Below are 14,222 nucleotides of genomic sequence, written 5' to 3'. Positions count from 1 at the left end.
TGTGAATAGATATTCCTGGGAAACAGGAGAAATGGCAGGGAACTATGGAATGAACTCATTTGTATTATTTAAATAGTGTGAACAACTCATTTACTTCAGGGTCTGTGTAAAAATATTGCTATTTCTTCTCTATACTATCGATACATATATGTCTGAAGGGGAAAAAAGAAAAAAAATAGAAAATAAATATATTTTGCATATATAAATCATCACAAAGTCCTACTTCGACAATAATTTATGACTGTATGTAGAGTAAACCATTGGACTGGGACTAGAATTGGCTAAAATATTTAAATGTATTTTAAATATAGTTTTGGGTGAAGAGAGTACTGGGAAGCATAACTGCTTGAAAGCTTCTTTTTCAAAGAGAAAAACAGGATTTTTCATACTATTTTAACCAAAACTATTATCAAAACTTCTATCAAAGCAAAAGGTGACTTCTACCTTTGCTAACAGTAATTATATTTATGATTAAGCATATAGAATTTACAGTTAATTTTCTATTTTACCATATTTCAATAGGAATAGAGAAATATCAGTAAATTTTTGTGCATCAGATGTTCTGAAAGGAGTAATTAATATAACAAAATTTATTATCATTTGCAAGTTTTCCAAGATAATAAAAAATTAAAATCAATGGGGAAAAAAGATCATTGTGATAAAATAGAAAGGTACAAAAAAGTATTTCCTTCTTAAAAATGAAATCTCTTTTTATAGGACTGAGACTATCACTGATGACAGTTTCATTCTTAGCTCTGACCTGATTATCTTGCATGTTGTAAAAAAGTAATAGATTGATGTGGGTTGAAGAAGCAGTTTGTGATCATAGTAAATGTCCTGCGAAGTTAAAATATTGAATTAATACATCAAATCTTCATCAGTTCTGCTGGAACATTTGTGGAAAATAGTAATATTTGATGTCAGGTAAAATACAACCAAACCTTTCAGTGTTTCAGAGCCCTGAAGTTTCAGAGAGTAAGAGCTCAACTCACTTTTGGAGAGTGACATTTTAATGCTCAGCTGAAACTTCCCTGATGAACAAAGAAGAAGGTTGGTTCCACATCAGGTCCCTGGTGATAACTCATCTGAAACTACTGTGGCTGACTCTTCTGCCTGAAGAAAACGAAGCAGTTATTTTTATTTCCTCTAACTACTAGTTTTGTTTTCCATTCAGCCCCCCTCATTTATCTTTATGATTAACAACACAATGCTGTGATAAAAAATAATTTTAAAATTTTATTTCTGTTTTATAATTTTCATCATTCTGTCCTTCCAGTAAAAATATTGATTGCTTGAATCTTTTTCTTATAAAAAACTCAAAGGAATCAAGGAAAGCATGGGGTTTTTTTATTATTAAAAAGTATTACTGGTACTTCTTCCTTGTTTTATATTTAAATATGACCTATTTAGAAAATTAAAGAAATAATAAAGAAATGGGGTAGGCTGAAGCAGCAGGTGGTGATGTCTAACTCTACATTTAGCACAAACTCCCAGTACGAGTGTATTCATAGCTTTCCTGATTTCCCATCAGTGAAAAAGGATCAGTATTGGTTATGTAGTGTGGGACTTCCAACATTCAATATCTGATTACCTGAACAAAAAGAAGACTCACCAGATGTATGAAGCCAAGAATTCCTTGCTTGTCCAACTTGTGTTTAAAGCAGCTAATAGTGCTAGTTGGAAAAGAAAGCCTCACTAATAATGTAAATTAAAGCATTCTATGGGAAAACCTGCCTGTTCCATACTGCTTTTGCCTGGTGCCATAGCCCCAGGTGCCCTCCTGGCCACAGGGTCAACAGCATCAGCTGTCACCTCCTCCAGGGTGGGAGGGAGTTTCATCAAACTGCCATTGTCCCAAAGGCATGTCCAGCAGAATGCATCCATCATGGAAGTCCCTGCCTCCTCATGCTTGGCTTACTTTTGTTTATCTGCCCAGAAGTACAGCCAGGCATGTGTAATTATGGGGGAAGAAGAAAAAAATTCCCCTGTTAAGAAGTGGAAGACAAGCAGAGAAAATTAAGCATGTTTTTTTGTTAAATACAATAGTTAAATGAACCATCCATGACCAAGAAACCTGAAAGTCCTTGGGACCCTGGAATACAACCACTCTGATGAGACAGAGGTGTGTACTTGTGTTTAAAGTTGAAAGCAAACTTTCAGACCCTGTCTTTGTATTTACTCCTTCAGCTGTTTAATTCCCCCAACTCTCTTCATAATGTTGAACACCTGGAGCTGGATTCAAATTTAGGGATAACCATATATAGGCTTCATATTCACAGGAGCACAAAGAGAAAAAGAAAATATTTTAGTACTTTTGGAGGGCTCATAAGACACGCAGTCTCCAGAACAGAGGAGCAAAGCACACTGGCATATACCTCAAAGAACAAAATCATGTATTTTTTAATGGACTTTTCTTGTGAATTTTCTCCTTAAAAAATGAAAGAAAACACAACTTAGACTTTGCAAGACTTACAAAGTAAAGATAGCCCAGTGGCGTATTATGAAAAAATCATCATAAATGTTCCCACAGAGTTAGCACTGGATTAAAATTAATTTCTAAGAGATTCATCAATTTAACAAGTCAGATCAATTTAGTAGAACAACTGTTTTATGGCTTCCAGTATCCTTTAGGAACTTTCTATTTTAACTAATTGCTACATCATTTTCTAAATTGAAAGGATTCATTTTAGATAGGATCTTTTCCATTATCAAAAATATTCATTAACAGTAATTTTCACAGCAAGTGAATTCCAAAAGTTCCATTTCTGAGAAATGAATTTAAAAATTCTTGTGACTATTTGCTACTTATACTCTTGGTGGCATCAATCCAGGAGGAAATCAGAATTATCAATCTAATGGAGTAAGATAGAATGTGAATTGAATTTTAGGTTCTATATATTTTTAATCTAGAAAATAAAATAACCTAGTAGACTAAATTTAATGTAGAAGTGATGCTAGAGAATATTGTTCAAATTTTGGATATTAACTTATTCATCAGCAAATTATTCCTTTCCCCTAAAACAAGAATGAAACTTTTATTTTCAACCACAGAACACTGTTATGCTCCAATTTTAGCAGAGTTACTATTTTAATTCTACTATGAGATACAAATTTACTTTTCTTAAGGAACTAGGAAGAAAAGCCTTTCATTTTGTTCAAAGTAAATCAAGTTATTGCGTTCTCACTGGCTGCTGTTACTCAAGGCTACCTAGGGACGTATATGGGGAGAAGAAAATGGCAACACAGCCCCCATACATTCTCCTATCCCCTGAAAAACTACAGTTCAAGGGGTATTCCTGAGACAGCTGAAAGTACTTCTGTTATTTTTAATGACTCTCAACTGGGTTTTTCCCTTTATGAAGTTGTTAGGTTGGTTTCAAACCTGTACTGGCATTTAGCACTTAGAGCATTCTGCACAAAAACTTCTACAGCTTAATTGATCATTACATGAAGAACTATTCCTTGTACTGAAGATGTTCTCTCCTAGTTTCTTTTGATGAATCTCCTAATCATGTCTCCTAAAGCAATGTGAAATATTCACATAAATTAAGACTTACCGAGTCAAATTGCTCTCTAATAGTTTAGTGAAGTTGTATTTTTTCTGTTTTCTCAACTACAGAGAAAAATGTCTGCCTTATCTAACAGAGGAAAAAAATTGTAAATATTAAACAAAAGGAAGATCTACGTCTCCAGGTTTTCAAGTTCCCAAATACTTTCACCAGAAGTACCCAAAATTATATGGATACCTGTGGGATGAAAAAAAAAATCGCCTTTTTTTTTTGATAACTCTGACGACAAATTCACACAAATTTCATTTCGTAATACTAGACATGATCTCACTCGTTTGTTCTATATGCATCAGAATCCACATGGAGAGTCACAAACTTTTGTTTTCTTAAAAGGTGTATACTAAATCATGACTTTAAAAACAATGCTATATTGGAAAGATAGCATGTCACAAAAATGGTGACAAAAACCCCACAGGAGCTGGTGATGAATTTTTATTTAGCTGTAAAGAAGATACATACTTTTAAAATGAAATTTTCAGGATAAAATTTCAAAGTAAATGACAGTGCAAAGCAAGTCACATTCAAGATGTTCTAATAATTTATTCTCCAGATATGATAGCAGTTTTCATAGCAATTACTTTTTGAATAGTAATTTTGCCATTCATTGGTTAAGCATATGAAAATTTTACCTTCTTTTGAACATATTCCTCACAAACCACATCACATAAATATTTGCTCAGTGCTTCTGCTGAAAATCACCTCTAGGCATTGCTCCATCTAGAGCAATCTGAAGTAAATTTTCCCATTCTAACATTTCCCTCATGCATTGGCTCTGACCAGTCTTTTTAGCAGTAACTCTCTGTTCTAAACACCAGGTGTGTCTAACTCAGGTCCTTCTGTAAAAGACAGTGATCAAAATCAGATTTATCACAAAGGGAATTGCAGGACTTTGGCCAAATATTTTGTCTGGTGAGTGAGGAAAATATTTTAGTATTTTTTTTCTCCAACAACCTTTTTAATGCTTTTCTCCCTATCCTCGTCTAATTCCAGAGTAACTATTTAAAGCACATTCTGGGTGATATTGACCTACATGCAAACATTCTGAATTTAGGGAAAAATGTTTAAATTGATCCTTCTAAACTTTCATCTCAGCATGGTCTCCTACTGAATACCACATGTCTGAATTATTTTTCCTTCCATAATCTGAATAATTTCATTCTCTCCCAGCACAATTTTTGGGTTTAATTTCTGCTTTGAAAATATATTTTTGCAAGAGCTCTAAGGGACTGTAAAGAATCAATAAATAACAGCTCAGACCAAAATTGAAAGAGGATCTAGATGTTTAAAGAGGGAGATCACACGTGGCAGTAAGCCTGGTTAGGTTCTCTTGGTGCATATAGAAGAAGCTGTGCCTGAGCAGAGGCTGTGTGTAAAAGTGTTAGATTTTGATCCACTGCTCAGTTTTTCATTCCAGACCCATTTTTGTGGTGCTGCTTCTCTGCTTCATCACCGTGACAAAGCACTGACCATCAACTTCAGTCACATTCACATGAAAACCTGACAGAAATACAGAATTGTTGGAAATACGTTCTCTACTTCTACCTCCATCAGTTTGACTATTGTTCCAATTCTATTAAAAACTGGTATTACAGAAAAAAAAAATAAAAAGCACCTTAAAATGTTGCACAGAACAGTTAAACCCAAAATCTTTGAAAGCCAGTTTCCTATTCATCTATACATAATGGATATTGGTGGAAAATTGTTTTTGCTTCTTCTTTCTAGAATTTGTAATCTATTTCAAAACCCTTTTTAAGAGAATCCCTCTTTCATTTTTTCCTCTATTTTTCATTTTTGCTTTCGAAAACTTGAAAATAAGCCAACACAGATAAACAATAATCTTTCATTTTTCGTGTCCCTGAACAAAATTCTTTCAAGGTATATACTTTATTATTTTTACCTCATTATAAAAAAACCCTATTTTTATTGCATTTTACTCTTTTTTTTCACTATAATTTCAAATTTTGCTGAAACAGATTGCACACAATTGGATTGAGCTCGACAGATGTTTAAATTGGACACATATGCCTAAAGCATTTAAGGTATTGCTCATTAAAGTTATACATGCCTAAGAGATTTCATGGATCATGGTTTAATGATAGTTTCTTCCACTCCCAATGCAGTCAGTAATAGCACTTAAACACAAGGTCAAGAGGTACTGCTAACATTCACTGCCCTGTTTGTTGTTTTTTTTTCATCTTTTCCCCTTTTTTTGGAATGAGCTGTTGTACAATGTCCCCTCACTCTCTCCAAGAGCTCAGCTATAATTACATATGCATAGAAACGATTACAAATACATGCTATCCTTCTGCCTCATTAGTCAGAAATCTGAGGGGGAAATGCCACTACTAATATGGCTTAAAACACACTTGGCTTGATTTTTGTCAAGTTTTAATCCTATTACTTCAAGTGTTTATTAATTAGCATTGCGTGTAATAATAACTCTTGCATAAATAATAAAATGCAGCTGTTTGTGACCCTCTGAAACACATCAACTCTCCAAAATTATGTTCTCAGTTATTATGTATGCTATTAACTTTGATTTTTCTTGTTAAATCACTCATTGCAATTTATTTTATATTACCATAGTGCTGCCAATCATCCCAAAATTAGTTTTTTTCCTTAAAGAGCAGTTGTGGCCATGTTTCCTTTCAACGTGGTTTATTGTTCACATACTAATTGTCCCTCCAGGCTGTTACTCTAATCAATATCTAAGATTGTACATGAACATATGATGACAGCTTTGTCCTCACCAGCCTAAATTGTGAACAATGTAATAAAGGAAAAAGTTATCATTAATAGTTGTCTTTAGTATATTGAACTGCAGTTGAAGAGTGCAAAGTGAATTCACCACAATGATTTCAGTCTTACCAGGTCTTCAGCGTCATTAAAATGTGTAACAATAAACTCCCTCACCTGTCCAAGTGAGGACAGGTGACATCCTAAAAAATTGTCCACCACTTCAGACTTATTGTTGGTGTCTGAGCCAGCCATTAGCCCATGGTTAACAGAGCAGTTAACCAGAGAAAACCCATATCTCCTTGGGAACTGGAGAAAAATGCAGAGTACTTACCACGTTCTTATTTTTTTGGACACTGTTTTCTCATGTAAATTTAACTTTTTTTTTTTTTTCTTTTTTCAAATGGTAAAATATTCTCATAGCCAGTCTTGGCCTTGCAAGCATTTTCTTTACCTTCCTTTTCAGCCTACCACCCTTTCAACTGTTGCATGCTCTCCCCATCTGCAAAATCAGATACAAGTACCGTCAAATCTCTTTATGAGTGAAGCTGACAACCCTTTTCAAAAGTGATAATGAAGATCTCTGTTTTGTATCATCACATCATGCAAAAGGTAGTTGCAGAAATGCTGAAGAAATTCCCATGTCTCCATGACACCTTCTACTAATCCAGGTTCCTCAAAGGCTCTGTTCAACCTGGCCTTGAAGACTTCCAGGAATGGGGCATCCAAGCTTTCTGTTCTTTTTGTTCTGTTCTGTTCTGTTTAAATAAAAGCTTTAAAGCATTGCTAAAATGTGTTATTGCTATGGATTTTTAATTTGAATTGGATAACACCACAAATATGAAATTATATAACCAAGTATCTTTACATTAAAGTAATTTGAAGGGACTTTAAGTGTACTACCTTTTAGGGTCAAAATTTATTATGCTTATGTGATCTGTTCCAAAAAAGTCTCTCTGGGTTTAGGATGGAAAAAGGGATAGTCTGAAGCTTAACTTCAGTCTCAGAACCTGACTTATAGCATTCTTATAAGACAGCTATTGCTGACTGCTATTAATGAGGTATCCTGGGTTTTGGAATGTTTCCAGTTGCAAAGCTGGTCTCCTCAGAATCATTAATGAGGTCCCAATTATCCTGCTGTGGGGCAAGTGTGAGTTATGCAGTCACACAGGCTCCACCTTCAAGATGTCTACAGCATTTAATGGACTGTGTATACAAAATCCACTTTGAGGAACAGACAGAAAGGTTTAGGTGGCTCAGGTAAAAGCTTCAATCTTGTCAGCTGTACACACAATGCAAAAGATAACAAAACAAAAAAATAAGAGTTTTATGCCTATGCAAATGAGTGGGTACCAAATATATTGAGATTTCTTTTCATGTAGAAAATCCTCCAAGCTTTCCAATATCATAGCCAATGTAGTGATGACCACATTCCCAGTGTGTTCTGTTTATTCAGAGAGTCAGTATTTTCTTTATTTTTTATCTTAAACCAGATTAAAATATCTTTCTCTTCCCCAAATCTATTATTTTATTCATTTAACAATGAAACAAACAATAATTATTAATGAGCCACGGGCCCAGTTTACAGCTTTGTAGTTTTTCTCACACTTACAATAGCCCTTTATAGCAGGTGAATAAGATCTTGAATAAGATCTCATGGTCAAGTTGAGAAATGCTGATTTGTCCTGTTCAAAATAATTTTGGTAAAAGCATAATAGGGACTCCTAGGACAAAATTCAAACAAACAAACAAAATAAATACATTATTTGATTTGGTCCTGAAAATGTACTTCTGCAACTTCAAAACACTCTTTGAAACTTTTTCTCCTGCACCTGTCCCACTATTATTCCAGCGCTAATAATGAATGTAACAATCTTGTAATTCATTCTTATCCCAAAAGGATCTCATGTGATAAAGAAATGTTCAAATGGTAGATATTGGTGAGAAAAGTTTTTTTGAACAGCTGACTTGAGATTTTAAGTAGCCTGGTACAAAAGTCAATATTCAGGGTAACGTTTTGATTGTCTTGCATATTTTACAAGTCAAAAAGGAAATCACTATAAAAGAAGCAACATGGTCAATTTAACACATTAGTCAGAAGATAGTAGTTGAAAATTTAATAATATTGCAAACAATGATAGATAATCTATTATGAGAGATAACCAATTATGATAGATAATCTATTTTATTAGCCTTATGCCCTGGGTGGGCTATGGCACTGTGGACAACAGAGATATCAAAATCCCAAGGCTTATTTATCTGAGCTGCTCATCTTCCCTTATCTGCTGCACAGCCTTACAATGCTGTCTCTCCAGCTGCCATAGCCCAAGTTCTGAAAGGCATCAGTGGAATTCTCAGACAAACTGACCTGGGAAGATTATCTCTTGATAGTTTCAGTCTCAGATAGAGATTTTTCTTCATCATTGGCAAGTCACGAGAGAAGTCACTTCTTAGCTGTATGTGCAAGTACATGGAGCTTTAAAACAAAAAATAAAAATCGGGAAAGCATTATTCTGGTACCACAGCGAGTTTATTTCATTTGGCAGAACTGAATTTTGCCCATAGCCTTCCTGAAATACATGAGAGCCTGATTCATTAAAAAATAAATTATTTAAATTTGCCTGTTATCACATTAATATGCCATTGTTACAAAAAAAGCCTAACGAACCAAGAAATTACTTTATGGCATTTAAACACAGCAAGTAGATATTTAAATACCAACTTAGCAACAAAAATTTGTTTGCTAAGGGAATGAACCTGGACTTGTCCAACAGCTTTGACATATGCTGAAGCATCCAGAGAAAATACTGACAATACTGATCCAAGTGTGCTGGTAAGTTGTGCTATGTCTGGAATGTATCAGTTTCATAATCCAGACAGAAGGAAAATATAATTACAGAGTGGTCAGTTTTGGCTAATGCTTCTATTATCATTTTCACAAAAAGCTATAGACACAATTCCTTTATAAAAAGCTTCTAGTGCTTAAAGTACTTTTATAGCTCTTAAAATCTACATCTTGCTTTACTCTGATGATGAGGATAATGAATAGTCTCAAACCATGTCAAAACAACTGCACTTTAGGTCTTCACATAAGGAGAGAAGAGGAGGAGTGAATCAATTTTTAATTTTCTAAATGATGGAATCAAATTTGTGAAAGAATGCAAAGCAAGAGTAAGTTCTTTATATCTGTACAGTCTTCAGGACTGTGCTGAAGAAAAGCTAGAGAATTTTTCCTTCTGTATTCATTATAAACCACAAAATTTTAGTCAGAAATGTGCTATGTTTTAGCACCACTTACCATCTTTTCACTTTTTCTCCCTAGGAGGATGTATCTGAGCCACTCTAAATCTTCTGCCAGCAAAAGCAGGAGAGGTCAAAAAACCTCTCAGGTTGTTGGAAAGGCATTCTTGGCAGCAGGGATCAGAAATATTGGGCATAAGAAAGACAGGATGTAGGAAAAGAGGTAGACCACAAGAAGAAGATATATGCAGAAGTCTTGTGACACATTTTAAAATAAGTAAAGTAAAGTCATTGTCCAGTTACACTTTTGGCTTTTTTTCAAGTAGCTCACAAATATTTTTGTTTACTAACAGAGCCATCACACTTATTGAATTATTCAGCCTTAAACTGCTTGCACATACCCAAGCCATACTCAAACCTATCCACATAACCTTTGCATCATTCATGCCAGAAATTCAACACCAGTGTTGCAGTGTGTTGTTTTTGCATGGAAAAAAAAGAAGATTATCCAATTTCTTGAAGAGTCTTAGCTACATAAGAATGACCTTGAGAAGGCACATAAGCAAGACAATTTACTTGAGGACTTTGATGCTCAACCAAGAAACTTTCTGGCCTGATGACAGTACCAAACAGAGATGCAGGACTGAAGCCTTATTCTCTCTTTATCATTCCCTTGCCAGTAAGACAGGGAAGCTAATTCTCTCAGGCTCTGTGACATTCTCAGAATGAAAACATCTCAGAACTAATAAATGTCCTGAATTTAGTGTTTACATTAGCAGGGAGCAGGTTCCCTTTGGTGTTAAGCAATTATAAAGAAATCTGCAAACAGCTGACATGCAGTGTACAGCCCTTATTCAAAACAATATGTGAGAGCAAAGACAAGGTTTTTATATCTCTTTAGAATGATTTTACAACACCATATGTGGGTTACTAAAAGTTTAATAGTAGTTTTATGAATTTTTGTAGTTTTCACTCACTTGATAACAAAGCCAATTATGTCTATGGGATCTTCTGAATACTTAGAGGAATTTCTGCAAAAGTTGTGAATTAGAGAAGCAGAATTTATTCAGAATTTATTATTGAGCACAACATTTGCTTATCCATCTGTGGGCATCTTGCTCTGTTTATGCTACTTTATTTAAAAGGTCTAAGACTTTTAGCTTCATCCCTTGGCATTCATATGACAAAGTGCAGCCTCTATTTGCACCTGAATAAATGGGAGACAGTGAGCTGATTATTTCTGACAGTCAGTAAAGAGAGAAGCAAACATACTGGCAGAAATCGATGTGCAGCACTAAGACAAGAAGAGGAGCTAAAGGTAACCTGCCTCAAACGGCCAGCCAAGGCACTTTTACCAAATGTGGAGGAAAGTAGCTTAAAACAATATTATCAAATAACCACTTGGTCAAATGTGTCAAATAAATCAAAAGCTAGCAGCAAATGAAAAAAATTACCTTGGGAGCCAGTGTGCACGCAGCTTCTTCACGAAGTGACAGTGAAAGATGACACTCACTTAATACAGCATATCTGTTAGTACATGAAGAATGGCAGTTTATTCTAATTATGTTTTTATAAAGTAGCCTTATGTTTCTGCATGCATATTCCCCTGTTTACAGTACCTTGTTTCAAAAGAGTGGCTCTGTAATGCAAAGTTTACTCTCTCATTCGAATCATATGCTTTGTGTTTATGAAAAATGCTGCTTCTCACTGCAGTATTACCAGATATGTTAATTTTACTGAGAAAATGTAGCTAAAAAGCAGAATCTCTACTTGAGCATAGAAAAAACAATGAAAAAATCCCAAGAAATAAAACTCATGCTGTGTATGTTTCCATCTCTGATAGCTCATAATGCATTTTAACCACAGGAATCTTCCCATCATGTATTAATTATGGTCTACAAATAAAATCATTATCATTATGTAATGAAAAATGTGAGTAAATTACTTTTAATATCATGTGCAGTAGAAATTCAACAGAAGCCATGCAATTTTTATATTGGCATTTCTCATTATCACGTTTGCTCCTACCTGCTGTGGATGTTATTTGGCATTTCTTTTCCCTTCACGACAAACAAACAGAGATTTACAGAAAGGTCTCTCAGAATAGTCGTGCCTGGCTCTGACGTATATTAAAGAATAGTACATCAGCTCTCCAAAAACGATCTCTTTTTGCCTCTGCTCTCTGTTCTTTTGCAAGAGCCTTAGAATTTCTATTTGTGCTCAATTGCTCTACTTGAGTGGATAAAACAGCTTGGCAAGCAGGGCTCAGTTAAGCACTTCTAGAGCTTTTGCTAAATAAAACCCCCTTTCTTCTGGGAGTCTGCAAAAAGACCATTGAGTGCACTTCTTCCAGCCAATATAATCTAAGTACATATTGACATACCTATGGACAATTTTGGAAAAACCCTTGCTTAGAAATTTGCCTTGATCTTATACCTTTAAGAATCCCTTGAAGATCCCCTGAAGGGAGGATGTTCAATACGTTTAAGACGAGGCTGAAACCTCAGCTTTGATGTTGTCAAACGTCTCCCAGCCAATGCAAGAAAAAGTGGGTTCTGGAGCAAGTATTGATCAAATGTAATGATTAAATCACACCTTCAGGAAATAGTGGTTACTGCCACAACAGAGACCATGTGGAGCTGGCAGTGCAAATTCCATATGCAGGGATCTCCAGCAGTAAGGACAGGCTTGGAGGGGAGGTGAGAGGCGTTTCTGTCTGCACACATCAGAAGCCTGGATTGGGCTATAATCAAATTTAGTAATTGTTTCATCAGCAAAACATCTTTATACGAGAATGTTGGGACACACAAAATAAGAAGGAAAGAATAAGGGGAGGACTTGGTAGTGGATGGGACTGAATTATTTGGAGCATCCTGTGCTCCTGTAAACTAAAAAAAAAAAAAAGGAGGCATTTGCTGCAGTAAATGATCAGTATTTCTGTGTTGTAAATAGTTCACAGTAATGTGGACCTTACATATTTCCTCAGGATGCAACATGAAACATCATCTTAGACTGCATTCTTCTGTATGAATTTAATCTCCCCACATACTTTGCCTTCTTTACTTTAGCTAAAGGGAAATTTTCAATCAACTTCCTGACATATTCATTTATAAATGTGCATGTGTGCACTCTGTGGTGCACCTAAGCATTTATTCATAAGAGAAACAAACACTCCTCAGGAATTGGAAGAGAGAAATCAAGTCTCTGGATTACTTGAGAAGAAAAATTTCAAATAGACATTATTGAACTAAAAAAATTCTGGACAAAGAAAGTTTACTGATATCATACTTCTAAAGAATTTCTCTCCCATATGCCTGTCTAGGTACCCATCCTATAACTCCCTTATTGAAAAAGATTCAAGAAAATATTAACTAATAAAACAACTTATTTCCTGAAAGTGTTACTTCATTAATAAAATACGAGGCTGGACTCTCAGCCAAAGCCGAGTTCCTTTGTCAGTCATGGGTGATGTGAAAGACTCCTAACTGGTAAAAAAATTTGCTAAGTTGTTTTTTGGCCCTGTTGGAATCCAGGAGGATTTTTCCACTAACTTCTTTTGGACCAGCATGCCCTTTAAAATATTGTAAAGATCTGTCATGCCTAAAAGCCCTCAGTGACATGACACAGCATTATCCTGAGTATCCACAGTATATCTCTCATCTCCACTGCCTCTGCATTCAGGCACTCCAGGACAGGAGGCACTTGAGCAAGTGTGGAGTATAAAAGGCACTGAAGATCTGACTCGAAGCACAGAAAACAAATGAGCCATGTGAAAAATTTCTCTTTGTCATAAGTTTTCAGAATAAATTAAAGATGAAACATTTGTCTGGCTCTACTGCAGATGGTCTGATAAAATATTGTTTTAAGAGACCTTAATCACATGACTATAATCATTATAACATAAATTGATTCAGAAGAGATTGAATCAATTTAATAAATTAATTTAATGCTTCTGGGTGTAATTATTATTCTGCATTTATTATGTAGGATTTTTATTAGCTTAATGGTTTTACACATTTATCAGATACTCAGTGAAGAAAATTTCAGTTACTCATAAAGAATCTGAACAAATCAGCAATTACTTTATTTCTTTTAAATGGTTTTATTATAATGACTTGCTATTTTGGCTCTTAGCAGTCATGACAAATTTCTTCAGCTTCATTGAGAAAATACTCTATCCAACATCATCGAAAGCCACAAAACAGACTCAGCTGATTGCATTGCACTGTAAATCGTGTTTAAATATCTTTATAATGCAACAATTTAAAAGAATCGTTTTCATTTTATACATTTTTTAAATAAACAAATAATTTTAACATTTTTTGAGTAAATGCTAATGCCTTTGACAAACGTTTTAATTTTCATTCTCACTATTCTAAAGCATGCCTAAATCTCTTTTCTAGTCCTGCATGCACATAGTGAAACCATGTAAATTTTATTATTATGGGCATTCGGCATTTTATGATTTACTTTGGCTTCTCTTCGAAATCAAAATATTTTCTAAAGAAAATCTCTGCATTTTGAAAATTTGACTGGAAAAAAAATCCAGTAATTTATAGCAAAGTGTTCATTTAAATCTGATGTTATTTATTGAAGGAGCAGCATTCACACTGTAAAAAGTTCACACAAATTTGTGCATGTCCAGTTGATCTTAGCTGAGCTTGGTCAAACTGCATT

At 34.7% G+C, this 14,222-nt stretch overlaps 1 long non-coding RNA gene across 13 annotated transcripts in view; it reads right to left on the bottom strand.

Moving 5' to 3' along the window:
* Window positions 1-14,222, bottom strand: part of LOC148224068 (uncharacterized) — a 131,647-nt gene that overhangs the window by 105,817 nt on the left and 11,608 nt on the right. For 5 of the 13 annotated variants that reach the window (XR_015803405.1, XR_015803407.1, XR_015803408.1 and 2 more), the window contains exons 1-2: window positions 11,574-11,883; window positions 11,000-11,072 (exon numbers count right to left, since the gene is read on the bottom strand). The exons of 1 other annotated variant lie outside the window; for it this stretch is intronic. This is a non-coding gene — a long non-coding RNA (uncharacterized LOC148224068). 7 more of the 13 variants (XR_015803417.1, XR_015803416.1, XR_015803411.1 and 4 more) reach the window with 5 other exon arrangements.

The sequence above is a fragment of the Sturnus vulgaris genome, chromosome 4 (genome assembly GCF_052056855.1).
Source record: "Sturnus vulgaris isolate bStuVul1 chromosome 4, bStuVul1.hap1, whole genome shotgun sequence".
Lineage (NCBI taxonomy): Eukaryota > Metazoa > Chordata > Aves > Passeriformes > Sturnidae > Sturnus > Sturnus vulgaris.
This window is presented reverse-complemented; position numbering and strand designations above follow the sequence as displayed.